Here is a 14,712-nt window from a genome sequence, read left to right on the forward strand (position 1 = left end):
TATATTCTTTTGATGATAGATAATAATATTATTTAATAATGAATTTATACTCTCCAATCCAAGAATCATACTTCTTCAGCTAATGGTAAACTGCTGATGGACAAATGCCATCCAGTTCAAGAGGACCCAGTCCAGGAAAGTTTTCTCATTATAATTCGGTTTTATAGTATATTCTTTTGATGATAATAATGCTATTTAATAATGAATTTATACCCCCCATTCCAAGAATAATACTTCTTCAGCTAATGGTAAACTGGTGATGGACAAATGCCATCCAATTCAAGAGACCCACCCAGTCCAGGAAAGTTTTCTCATTATAATTTGGTTTTAATATATTCTTTTGATGATAGATAATAATATTATTTAATAATGAATTTATACTCTCCAATCCAAGAATCATACTTCTTCAGCTAATGGTAAACGGCTGATGGACAAATGCCATCTAGTTCAAGACGACCCAGTCCAGGAAAGTTTTCTCATTATAACTCGGTTTTAGTATATTCTTTTGACGATAATAATGTCATTTAATAACGAATCTACACCCTCCAATCCAAGAATCATACTTCTTCAACTAATGGTAAACTGCTGATGGACAAATGCCATCCAGTTCAAGACGACCCAGTCCAGGAAAGCTTTCTCATTATAATTCGGTTTTAGTATATTCTTTTGACGATAATAATGTTATTTAATAATGAATTTATACCCGCCAATCCAACAATCATACTTCTTCAGCTAATGGTAAACTGCTGATGGACAAATGCCATCCAGTTCAAGAGGACCCAGTCCAGGAAAGTTTTCTCATTATAATTCGGTTTTATAGTATATTCTTTTGATGATAATAATGCTATTTAATAATGAATTTATACCCCCCATTCCAAGAATCATACTTCTTCAGCTAATGGTAAACTGCTGATGGACAAATGCCATCCAATTCAAGAGACCCACCCAGTCTAGGAAAGTTTTCTCATTATAATTTGGTTTTAATATATTCTTTTGATGATAGGTAAAAATATTATTTAATAATGAATTTATACTCTCCAATCCAAGAATCATACTTCTTCAGCTAATGGTAAACTGCTGATGGACAAATGCCATCTAGTTCAAAAGGACGCAGTCCAGGAAAGTTTTTTCATTATAATTCGGTTTTAGTATATTCTTTTGATGATAATAATGTCATTTAATAATGAATTTATACCCTCCCATCCAAGAATCATACTTCTTCAGCTAATGGTAAACTGCTGATGGACAAATGCCATCAAGTTCAAAAGGACCCAGTCCAATATACTAAAAAAATGTAGCATATAGGGAGGAAAAATAAATCATGGCTACGTAACATAAGAGATTGGACCCACACCGACGGAAACACCCTTGCTCAACAAGCTCTGGACAGAAAGTTATAGCCATATTAATCGCCAACCTCAACAGAGAAGGCACCTAGGAGGAGGATTGATCTTTCTGTCTCTCGGGTACCTACTACTATGTTACTTTGGTGGTCGATCTTTTACAGCCTCTGTCACTAGTTGATGCTTGTGCGCCTGTTGCGGCGGCGTTTAATTCTCTATATCACGTCTATTATACCTATGTTTTATATCTTATCCATTCTATCTTGTTTTAATCCCTCTTGGTTATTCCAAGTACACATCGTTACATAGACCTTTAAACTATCTAGGAAAATCTTACATTGATATAACGAAAAAACACTACTATTTAGACTTGCAGTAAATCATACCAATCACATACTATATTTGGTGAAATCAGTACAAGCTCAAAGGCTAGAGTTTTCAATAATTCCTTAGAAAACCAATTAATCAGATATTAAAGTACCAAATCTTATATACAGTTGAGCTGACAACAGAAAAATAAAACACTATATTTCACCATTATATTCCAAAAAGCACTATATTGTTAACATTGGCCATGCGTTTCGCCAGTCATGTTTAAAACTCAGTTCTAAAAGGAAAAGAAACAAAAAATCAGTTTTAATCATCTACTGAGCAAAACTTACGTACAGTGTTAACAATATATGTTTTGGTGTATAGTGGTAAACTAGTGCTTGTCAATATTTTGGAGCCCACCTTTATTGAATGTATTATTTTACGTTTGAATACCTACAACTGGGGTATAAATTGTGGTGCTTAAAAATGTTTAGTTATATTATCTACTTCTTTTAAGTTTGGTAGACAAGGTACAAGTGTACTTGGATCAAGTATACTTAAATGCTGCCACACAAGTATACTTTATAAGAATGCTGAGCGCCCCTCATGTGTATGCTTATTATATACTTTAATATTCTTCTATCGTAACAACTGTTTTATCTAAGCCAAGTTGGAAAGCTTTGTAGCATTCAATTAAGTTAGCAAATAGCTTACTTTCTTGAACGTTAGAAATTGTTCTGTCATGGGAATGATATAAACAAAATAATTAATATAAGAATCGTTTGGACTATAAAATAAATGTTTTAAACCTAATAAAGTAGCGGAAATAGATTATAAATTAGATTAACTTACGAAATAATAATAAATCACCAACGTTGAAATAGTCATTAATACTTTCTCATTTAAATGATTCCAGGTTATGTCAAAATTACCACTAAAACGTTTATAAGTAATTTCGATTCCTCAATATAAATACATTTGTATTTAATTACGAGTTATTATGAGTAATTATTATGGTTTGCTGGTTATGAAATATACTGGTATTTCCTTAAAACCAACCAAAGAAGGACTTGTTTTCCCGAACCAGGTGCAAGTTGTCCGATCCATTTCACTTAAGTGTTCTTTGAAAGCACATAACGGACTGGTAGAGGTCTTTACTGTTAAACTTCAATAGGCATCGTTTAACGTCATAGTCATTTAACTGTGTGTTTACATGGGAGCTGTTAAGGAATAATATCATGTACAGAGGAGAATTGATAGTGTAAACCGTAAAGAAGCACGGCTGTTAAGTTAATTAACTATTTTTACTGGGAACTTGCTAAAAAAATAACTACTAAAAAAATAAACACATTAAAAGAGCATTGAATAGTTTTCGAAAGTAAAATATTATTTTTAATTATTATTAGGTATATTTTTTTTTCAAATGCGTCAAATTTTTGCGACGTGATTGACAATACAAAAAGTCATTTTAACAACCTAAGCATTACGCCATGGCTGAGAAACTTAAATGGAAATGACGGTTCATTAAAAATAGTTTTTCCTCCAAGATGCAGAGGCGCAAAATATTAACAATGCAAATGTCAATATCTGACAATAATAAAATTTGATTTTTAACTGTCACTCAGAGACGCTTTTGTTGTGATTTTACGGTTTGATTTCGTTTTGATTTGTCGAATTATTGTAAAATTAAATTCCTTCAGAGTTTTTGCCAGTATTCTGTTTTAGACAATGTTTTTTAAAAATGGTGGGACAATTTGTGTTTTGTACAGACTCTTAATTATTTTTTATCATGGAGTTTAATTGTTGTACACCTGGTTTCCGAAGGATACAATGGTAGAAATAAATTAAACATATCTACTTACAGTTATAGATTTTTAAATTAGTACTGCTAATAAATGCTACTTGCTGAGCAGTTATTTAATTTTTTTACGGTGCATGTAAGGAATTAAGGACGCGCGTTGTGTTATATTAGCATGATCAGCAGATGATTACATCTAATTTAATTTGTTTTTATTATTTCAGGTCTCAAACGGAAACAAACTGGGAATCTTGCCTACACCAAAATTATATAGCCGTTTCCAATTCACTTCAAGGGAGGAAAATTATGTAAAACTGCCTGCTATTTGCTGAAAACCGCCAAAAGATTAAATTATAACTGTAACAACTTAATATACACTATTTCTAGTCTTTTTTAATATATTTTTTAATTAATATCCGACATAGAACACTTTGTATGTTTTTAATTAAGTTGATTTATCGTTTATAATATGTTCGACCTAATTAAAAGCACACAAAGTGTTCTTATCTGTATGTCTAAATTTATTTTAAATTAACTAAAACAACCCCCCTTCCCCGCACCCCTCTCTTCCATTAGTATTTCTTCCTCCGACTACCAGAGGCGCCCTTGTATAATAAAATTGAAATGTATTATAAGTTGCCTATCTATTTAATAGTATAAGTCTTTTATCTATGGCATTACGCCCAAATTACGCCTAAGCATAAACTTTAAAATTACGAAAATATATTATTAAACTGACATAAAGTGTCAAATTCAATGGGTGTAACCATAGTTTCTCGATATATAATTACTTACAAGGTACTTACTTATGTACTTTTAAATCTTTTAATATTATCTGGAACGTTTAAAATTGTTTAAAAAATTATTATTGGTGATGTTTGAAAAAAATGTTCTATTCGGAGTAAAAGTGACGTTTTGTGCCTTGCCTGTAATGTCAAACGTACAGCATATAGCTACAAAAGTATCATTTTTATTCCTAATAAAACCGTATATTATTATTTGTTTATTTGTGACGTTATTGATATATGATACTTCAGAGATTCTTTTATTGGCAAAAACAATAATTTTATAATAATTTTAATAGCGTGTATGTCCACTTCTCGCAGCAATAACAGCTCGAGATCTTTGTCGTATTGACTGAGTAAGGGTAGTTATTCTTGATAATTATTATTGATTTGATGAATATCAAGCTATACATTAAGAAAACTCTTTACAAGAGCTAAGGGTAGCATTAACGGAGGAATCTCTGTTAATGGCTAGATATAGGTCTTGTAAAGTTTGTGGTGGAATAGGTTTAAGTTCTTCGCACAAATGTTCGATTGCCAGAACGGTAAACTAATAGGATTGCTCATCCTCATAAGATGTACGTTCGCCTCTTCTCGCGCTTCAGCTGACAGTTGTGATGTCATTGTAGCCCTTGTCATGATAGCATGTATTATTAGTTGCCTATGGTAAACTTATAAAAATAACAGCTGAGAAATTTTGAGTTAATTATTTTGTCAATTTTAAATGTGAAAAAGGTGTTTTTAAAGTTTTTAGAGCTACCGAGTGTATAAATATGTTCATTTTGTGTTGTGGATTGTGATAAAGTGCTTATTAAGTGCCTACGATATTGTTTATCAATATTTTAAAGCAAAATATGGTACTCTAAAAAGAATGCCTGCAAAAGGTGATGCTGAGAACTGATGTTCTTAAAAATGCATTATCCGAGTATTTAATACGATTTATACAGTTAATTTTCTATACTGCATACATATAAGGGGTTTAAATAAATAAAATAAATAATGAACGTTTTGCATCCGGCAACCAATAATGCACGTGTGTGTATTATTGGTTGCCGGTTAAGGACTAATAACCATGACAAGGACTACAATTACGTCACAAAGCGAGGAGTTTTCGCATGCCCCTGGCAGACACTTGGCTGAATGAGCAGTTCTATTAGGTTAACTGTTCTTGGTTCGATTGGATTGAGGTCGGGACTACAAGGAGGCCATTCTAATCTTCGTAGTCCAACGTCATCCAAGTACTCGTTAACTACCGTACTCCGTTACCCCGCCCAACGTGGAGCCTGGCATTATCATGAATCAGTATAAACTGATTTCCAATGAAAGGAGCAAATCGAACGACAATTTCTTGGAGGACATCCTCAATATACCGGTGGGCATTGAGAGCTCCATTTTCAACAATTGATTGTAAAAATATCAGTACTTTATTTAAAAATGTGTAGCTCATAAAAGAATAGAGATAATAGGATAATTCAATGAATGAAATGTTAGAAATACATCTAGGATTACAGGAAAATATTTTTTATCCAAAATGGCCGTCCCATTTTTTCCACAGGATGTTTTGAATCTATTGCAAGTTTTGATATACCCCGGTATAAGCCCACCTTACCGAAATATATAAGCCATTAAAATAATAAAAAATATTTCCAACAAATCTATCTACAAACTAATACCATAATCATAAAAATCGACTTACAAATTAAAAAGTTACGAAACATCAAACTTAGTCAAAATTTTAGGGTGGCGAAATTTTGTGTCGGGACGTTTATATCGAGAAACTACGGTTACGCTCGAATTTGACTCTTTCTGTTAGTTTAATGAATACCAGAAAACGGTTTTATTTTAAAAAGAACATCCATAACGTAAATGTAACAGTTCAATTAAGAGAGAAGACGACATCGTATGTTATAACGATTAAAAATAAAACGAGAGATAAAATAGATGCGCTATTAGCATAACCTCAAAGACAGTAACTGTAAAATTTGTTTATAAATAAACGATAAATCAAGCAATTAATAGTTGAAGCATAATTGACGTTGCTTCACAGACATACATAATACAATCATCGTTTATGTTGGCTAAGGAATAATTAAGTCTAAGTAGGAACGCGTTTTCATTAGATAATGTTATGTATTTAAACCATTTCCTAACAGGATATGTGAAGTAATTTAGTGTGTGCTTGTTTATATGCAATAATACTGCGAAATTCTGTAATAATATTTGATTTAACTCTTCGATTCGTCTAATTATTAATCGACATTAAGATCAAGTATCAATTTTAAATCTGTTTAAGGTATTTCTTCGTTATTTTGGTGTATCATTAATAATATGAAGTCGTTAAGTCATACGTATACCTGGGATCACTATTGACAAATACAGGCACATCGGAAGAAGATGTGAAGCGTAGGTTCAACATGGCAAAGGTAGCTGTTGGGAGACTGACCAAGATCTGGAAAGACCGCCAGATTTCAAGAGCCACCAAAAACCGGCTAGTCAACTGTTTGGTACTCCCAATATTGACGTATGGCTGCGAATCGTGGACTCTCAGGCAGGCGGAACGTAAGAAAATCGATGCTACCGAGATGTATTGTTATAGACGTATGCTTCGTATCCCATGGACTGAACGCCGTACAAACGTTTCCATTATAAATGAACTTAATATTACTAACACAGGCTTTCCTGTAAAATCCGACTAAAACAACTAAAATATTTTAGACATATAATGAGTGAAAAGTCCGGACAATATAGAAAGACTCATAATTCAAGGCAAGGTGGAGGGACGTAGACCACGTGGCCGCTCTCCAATTCGATGGATAAACCAGATCACGACTAGCTGTAGCAAGCCAATGCACGATGTCATCGAGATGACAAAAGACAAAGGCGCATGGAGAAAAATCATCCATGATGTTGCGCTGACCACTACAATCCCTAATAAGGGGGGTCAGAACTGAAGAGAGAGATTAATACTATGAGTAATTATTAATAATTACTTGCAAAGGTCCTGGGCGAAACGCATGAAACAGGAATCTAAAAAGTAGAGAAATTATCTTTCGTAAAATGCCATTGTAGTTCCTGCAACTTTAGTGGCTTTTTACTCTACTAATTACCTAACCAAAAAAAGACCTAACGTTTCAGAGGATATATCTCCACCCGTCGAGAAGCTGAATAAATTAGGCTAAATGGGGCAAAAAAAATAAGTCCTTTTACTCTGGGTGTCAACCAACCAAGGAATAGACAGTAATGAAAATGCAAACGATCTAGCTAGAAAGAGAGCAACACTTCACTAACTGGACTAGAATCGTTCTGCTTTCCAAGTGAAAACCAACTTAAAGCAGAACATAAGGACCTAGAAGACTCCATCCGTAACATGGAATGGGAATTTTCCAACGGTCTCCAAGAAACACGAAGAAAATTTTCAGGACTTTTTTCCATGATTTAAGAAAGAATCCTCGGATTACAGGCCAAATTCTCCTCAATGAACACCTCAGTATATTGAAGTTAAGAAACAAAAGCGAAAATTCTGTGGCGAAAATGGGAAAACACTAGAACACCTCATTACTGAGTGCTCCGAGATAAAGAGAGCTCAACTCCAAGAGTGCTTTGGTACGACTGATATCGGAGATGGAGAACTAACCTTTGTAAAACCGTCTCAAATACCGGCTTTTGTCAAAACCCTGCGACTGTATGATGAGATATAACTCAATAAAGGAGGACCCAATAGATCTATAAGATCGCGATCTATATTCTCTGCTCCCTTACAATCTACATCAACATCTATATATTCCTCTGTAATCAAAAACCAAAAAGAATGGAGAAACATATTTAAAATATTTAAACAGAGTGAAAATAGTGTTTTATTTAAATAAAATTCTTCAACGCGTATCCTCACATCCAAAAATTGTAATTTTGTTAAAAAATTGATAAAAATAGATCATTATGTCGAATAAATAAATAGTTCTATTTAAAATAAATGGAGCAAATTTAGGAAATATCATTAAGATTATAAAAACTACGACTCCATAACAAAATACATATGCAATAACAAATTATATTTAGAAATTTTAAAATTGCCAACGAGTTCTTGTATAATTAATTGCATTTTACGTATATATTAGTTAATATTTCTAACCAACTTTACGGCATGCGCAAGAAAATTGACCTTTAATATAAATAGAATATTCATACAATTACTTTCATTTATCCATAATGATGAAAAGGTTACTTTGAGTCTCTTAGATCATTTTAGCTGATATTTTTTTTATAAAATGCTTACTCCTAATTTAATTTGGAAGTACATTTTCTTAACATATTGATAAAAATAATATATGTTATAACAAATTGAACTGCCAAATACGGTATCTTTTATAATGTGGTTATCGACCTTCGGAGGATATAAGGTTTCTATGAATCAAGGTGTAAAATTTTCGTTAGGTGGAATTGCATAGAGTTACGTAAAACAGGATTTAAACTCGGTTAACCTTCACATTCTCTTTATTTTAGCGGTGGCAAAATGTGGAAAGAGCCTTCGCTGGGCAATTAGAACAGTAGTTTTGGTTTCTACCTGTTTGGGTTTCGTCAAATTCAATTGTCATTGCCAAATAATTCAATAGTATGAACATGATTAGCGAAATGGAATAGAACATACTCTGGCAGTTTTTAACAATAAAATTAAATACTATGTGATGTAGCGTGTTTCAACCTACTTTAGTTTGCTATATGATCATTATTTACTTAAAAATATAATATTACAAAGAGTTACTATACTTTAAAATAATGATCTGATTTGATATGGTTTTGAACTATAGCAGTCCATAAGAACTTCCGAACTTGAGGCTCCACTAAATCCCCGATTTTAGATCAGAGTTTACTCTGTAGAATGTATGGAAGGAATATACGCCTTTAGGGATCTATTATTGTATCCCCCTTTCTTGAGTTATAACTCGTCATACAGTCTCAGGACTTTGACAAAAGCCAGTATCTGAGACGGTTTTACAGATGTTAGTTCTCAATTTCCCATATCAGTCGTCCGTAAGTTTATGGCACGAATGGTTGTCGTCTTGGTTGAGGTGTTCTGTGGTTTTCCCATATAATTTCACCATTTGCCGTTGTTTTTTAGCTTCAATCAGCTGAGATGTTCGATAAGAAGACAGTGTCCTGTTAAAAACCCCGTAACAATCCAAAGTTTGTTCTTACTGTTGCAGGATTCCCATTCCAGGTTACGGATGGAGTTTTCCAGGTCCTTGAGTTCCGCTTTAAGTTGGTTACCACTTGGTAAACAGAACGGTTCTGGTCCAGTTAGTGGTGCTCTTTTCCTAGCTAGATCGTTTGCTTTTTCATTGCCATGGTGGGCTGGCCAGAGTAGGATGACTTTATTTTCTTTGCCTAATTTCTCATAAACTTCTCTAGGCATTCTTTGACCAACTTCGAATTGATGATTACTGAGTTAATCGCTTTTAATGATCCTTGACTATCGAATAAAATGGATATTTCTTGTTTCTGATCTAAGATAAGTTATACGCGAGTTTAGCCTGATCACAATCTTTTATTAAAAAGTTAAAATACACATAAAATACAAAGCATAGCTTTTGTCTAGGTTTTAGTGTATCTAGTATATTTAGGTTAGTTGTTATCTAGTTATATGAGGAGAAGACTTTCTAGATGCATTTTGAAAATCTGCCAAGCTTTTTGCAAGAAACTTACCGACAAACTAGTATACTTGAAAAATGGATAAAAAAATCATAAAAATAGTACATCTACATACATGTGAAAAATCTAGTTTTGATGATATCTGAAAAAATTGGATAAAAGCTGTTCACTGTCCTTTAGACGTGAAATTTATCTTTATTTTTCTGCTACCACGATCATCCCTAACTAGATCCATTCATTATTTTAAGTAGTATTATTCAAAAAATAGAGAAGTTGTAGTATAAAAAAAACTCTTCATCTGGCAATGACAATATATAATATGACAATACATAATATAGGTACTTCTGTTTGTTTGTCTACCACCAATGGACATACAGCATATAGAAAGTCTAAGGTATTTTTGCCATTTAATTCAGATAGGGATAAAATGTATTTAACACGTGGTTTCTAGCATTATATTGTAACTCTGTGTATGTAGTTTGCAATGCCATTTTTGGTTAAAATCTTAAAAATGAGGCAAAATAAGTCTGCTCATAAATAAAGGCCATGGAAATTTAAATTCTTTTAGTATAAATCCTTCTTATAGATCCACTGAAATAGAAAATATTACCGTATATCTACATATTTACACGCAATTTTTAAAATGTATGTGCGTTATATAAAATTAAATAATCTATGCATGTTTTTCAACCATTCTTTAAACAAAAAGAAATAAGTATAAAAATAACCATTCATTTTCCCATACAATGAAAGTAAAATGCACGCTTGCATAAAAGAAATAAATAATGCATCTATATTAATTACAATCATTTCAATTTAATCATAATCTTGAAAAGTTGTTCTCACAGCCTTTTGGATGTGCCGACGTTAAAAGTTGTTAATTATTTTCAAGGCAAGTCGAGAGAGCTCTCAGAATATCCGCTGAAATGTTTTAATTCAAACATTTTCCCATATACATAGACGGCTGAGTGTGACATCACTGTCAGTATTCTTTAATTTGATGTGTTCATAACGGCTTAATATATTTATTATTTTATTAAAGAATGACTTAATATATTTTAAAGACACCAACTGCGAGAACAGTACCAGCAGTCGTACATTTCGGTACTGTTTAATGTTACGAATTCCCTAATTTAAAGTCTGTGAGTGTAATGGGATCAATCCGTCACTCGTACGTACGATAAACACAACTGTAAAAGTGTAGTAAATTCTGAAATCGGTGAGTTGAATATTAAACAGAAACTAGAACGAGGATGTTGTGCGAGCTGTACAGTTACGCAACTTTATTAAAGCCAGATTGATGTTCTAAATTTATCTATCATCTTTAGAATTCTTCTGGTGAATTAAGTACAAATGGTTCGGGTAATTACTGTTGCACAGCAACTGTTACTAACATTTTTATTTACGTTTCATTAAAGCTAATTTTTTAATCAAATGTACCATACGATCGAAAAAATCGGCGTCAGGGCAGGGCCAGCTGGAGGAATGACAATCGATGAAATATTTGTTTATTTAGGATTTGGAAGCCTTTCGGAATAGTATGTCACAAAAAATTTTCTGTGGAAATGCATCATTTTCAATTTTTCATCTTCAGAGTAGCTGAAATCTGGGCTACTTTAGTTTAACTGAAATGAGTTAGCAGGAAGTGTCTTAAAATAGTATTTTAGAAAAATTTTCCTGCGGAAATGCATAATTTTCAGTTTTCAACTTTAGAATAGCTGAAACCAATTACATGAAAACACGTTTCTGTTTTTTCATTCTAGAATTTTTCTAAACATAGAAACACCAAAAAAACTTGATTTAAAAAAAAAAAAAAAAATATAAAGTGTAATTGAAAGCCCCATACTCACACTTCGCTTCTTCACTTCGTTCCTTCGCTTCATCCCTTCGTCCAAAAATCATATATTTATTATAGGAAAATGTCGATTTTATGCGACTGTGTGTTCCTTCCTCCTTCGTCAAAACGCTACTTCGTCCGTTTACTTCCTCGAAACACTCCTTCCACGTAAGTGTCGGTTTTTGGAGGAAGTAGCAAAGGAAATATCACGAACATAAAAATATTAAAATATATAAAATATATAAATCGATCTTGGATTTCATTCGTAGTTGATTTCTTGATTTGGCAGTACAGGGTGTCCCATTTTCGTGTGTTTTGCAGGGTTTCTCGTTATGAGTCGAAATACAAAGATGCGGTTTTCACATCACGCTGTTACTTTTTATGAAACTAAAAGATGCTACATACAGATATGTCCTAGCTCTCTTACTTCCTAAAATACAGGGGAATCTGAAATTATTGTATTTTTCGACCCCCTTTGTATCATAACTTATCAAAAAAGGTAACGGTCTCCCATACAGTTTTCACGTAGAATGCAGTGACATAACTATTTCTTCGTTGGTATCTGTCTTTTTTAAATTGGCTAAAACTTATATGTTTTTAAATACGATATTTTGTATATTATTTTATTTTCCTTGTTCGAGCTTTCTAAAATACTTATTTTCATAAACAGGGTAAAAAGCCATTATTGCTTTATTACATAGTCGGCCGGTTTAAATTAGGTAATCAGAACAATCAACTAATTTATTCGACGTAAAATGTTGGTTATTGGCATGTTATTTAAAAGCAGCACAAGTTCAGTTTCCGTGTGGTTTATCAAAATATCACGATGCAAAGCAAAATTATCTGGTAAAATTAAGTTAAATAAAATAAGAGCCGTTTAGCAGTTTAGCAGTACCTAAATAAATGCTAAGTATATTATAATTTTCAAGCTCATAACAAGGCAAATAAAATAAAAATAATATATAGAGTGTCCTGTTTAAAAAAAAGAACATAAGTTTGAGTCATTTTTCGAAATAGACAGCTCCCAACGAAGAACCACTTTCGTCACCGTCATTCTACCTGAAAAACGAGACACGGGCGGCGGGTAAGTACTCAATAGATAGAACAAAACAAAAATCAGGTATTCGGTATATACCTGTACATTTAGATGAACAGTCTAATTTTATAAAGTTATTTCCAACGACCGCATATTAAATACCCGATATAATACCAGTAATATCAGGAATACGAGTATATCTACAATATTTCTTATATATATTGGCTATTATATATTAGTATATTTCTATTCCCGGTATTATACCGGGTATTTACTATGCGGTCGTCGGAAACTCCTTTTATTAAAATTAGGATGTTCATCTAAATCAGGCTGCTCTGCATATATACAGATTTTAATTATCTAAATTAACACCACCGCCTATCCTATTACCACCCTTTTCGATAAGTTATAAGATAATCGACATTCAAGTTGTATCCAAGAAAAAATGCAAAAATTTCTACTAATTAAAAATAAAGTAAAAAGAAAGAAATAAGAAATAACTTTTGAACTAAGAAGGCTAGGATAAATACATATTTATCCTAGCTAACAGACCCAAAATTAAGCCTAACAACTATTTCTTAATAACATATTTATGTTTCATAATAAGTAGAACAATGATGTGAGTGAGGTGCGAAGTGTGAGTATGGGGCTTAGTAAAAAGAGTTGTAAATTTGTAAAAATAGACAGATTTGAAAAGTACTCGGCAAATGGAATTCGTAAACAGACGAGTTTTAGCTTACAGCGTGTTTGATTGCTTTGGTAAGCTTTGTTTTGGTTTTGGTTTAGTTTGTTGGTTCATTTTGTTTATTTTCGTTTTATCTCGGTTCGGTATTAGAAATTAGTATATTCGATATCAGAAAAGTGTTTAGAAAGTAAAGCGGGAACACGTTTTCATTTTTTTTAGAATAACTGATTTCAGTTATTCTAAAGTCGGAAAATAAGAGAATGATGCATTTCTTAGCGAATTTTTATGATTTTGGTGTTTGGGGAGCTTTTGAGTTTGAGGAGATTTTTTGTTTTTTAAGTCATTTCAAGTAAAAAAAGAAATTCACCCAAAATGATTTTTAAATGAATTATTTTAAATTCAGAAAAAAATAATTTTGGAAATAAATTTGTGTGTCTGGAAACATCCTGTCTATATTTTTAATTTTTCTATAATTAGGGTTATTTTTTTGACAGTTTTGTCAGTTTTAGTAAATGCTGCCTAAAGATTGACCTCATAAAAATTATAATCGGTTGTCATTTTCCAACCGTCTTTGACGCCGTTTTTTTCGATCATACAGTATTAGTACCTGACAAAAGTTTCCAGACACTTATTTTTTATCTTTTTTAGAATTTAGATTCTTATTGCAGTGTTATGGTCTGACCCTCGATCTGACCTTATATCAACTATTTCTATTATACTATTAGTAAATATGAATATCTCAAACATTGTTATATAGATATAAACACAATATAGTTTTAATAAATTTAAATTGATTACAAATATAGAACAAAAGCTTGTTAAATAAGAAAGTGAAAGGCCAATGCCTTCGGTCAGATTACTATCTGTATACAATTCCGTGGTTTTTTGATGGATTTACTTTTTAATCCTGTCTGTTTATAACAATAGTTATTCAGCAAAGACTATACGATTTTTTTATAAGTATTAATTTAAATCTCATATTTCACAGTCATTGTATAATGACTAAAAAGCAAATCACAAATCTAAAAACAAAAATCTTAATTAAAAAATTCAGGTGTGTATTAAGAAGACTTCAGAAAAAATCCTATATAATAATAAATCCTATATAATAATAAAATCCTTCCATACCATAAGAAATAACTGAAAAAATAAATTACTTTTTTACTTGGTTAGTTAAACAAATTTATTTTTAATTATATCGTTTGTTTATAACTATAATGTAACTATTAATATTCAGTAAAGACCATATTATTTTTAGAACTATAAAATT

General features: G+C 31.9%; 1 protein-coding gene across 1 annotated transcript in view; it reads right to left on the bottom strand.

The window, feature by feature from the left end:
- Positions 1-14,712, bottom strand: part of LOC115886214 — a gene marked incomplete at its 5' end in the record, with an annotated part of 128,241 nt that overhangs the window by 10,687 nt on the left and 102,842 nt on the right.

Source organism: Sitophilus oryzae, unplaced genomic scaffold (genome assembly GCF_002938485.1).
Source record: "Sitophilus oryzae breed Bouriz unplaced genomic scaffold, Soryzae_2.0 scaffold_474_pilon_pilon, whole genome shotgun sequence".
Taxonomy (NCBI): Eukaryota; Metazoa; Arthropoda; class Insecta; order Coleoptera; family Curculionidae; genus Sitophilus; species Sitophilus oryzae.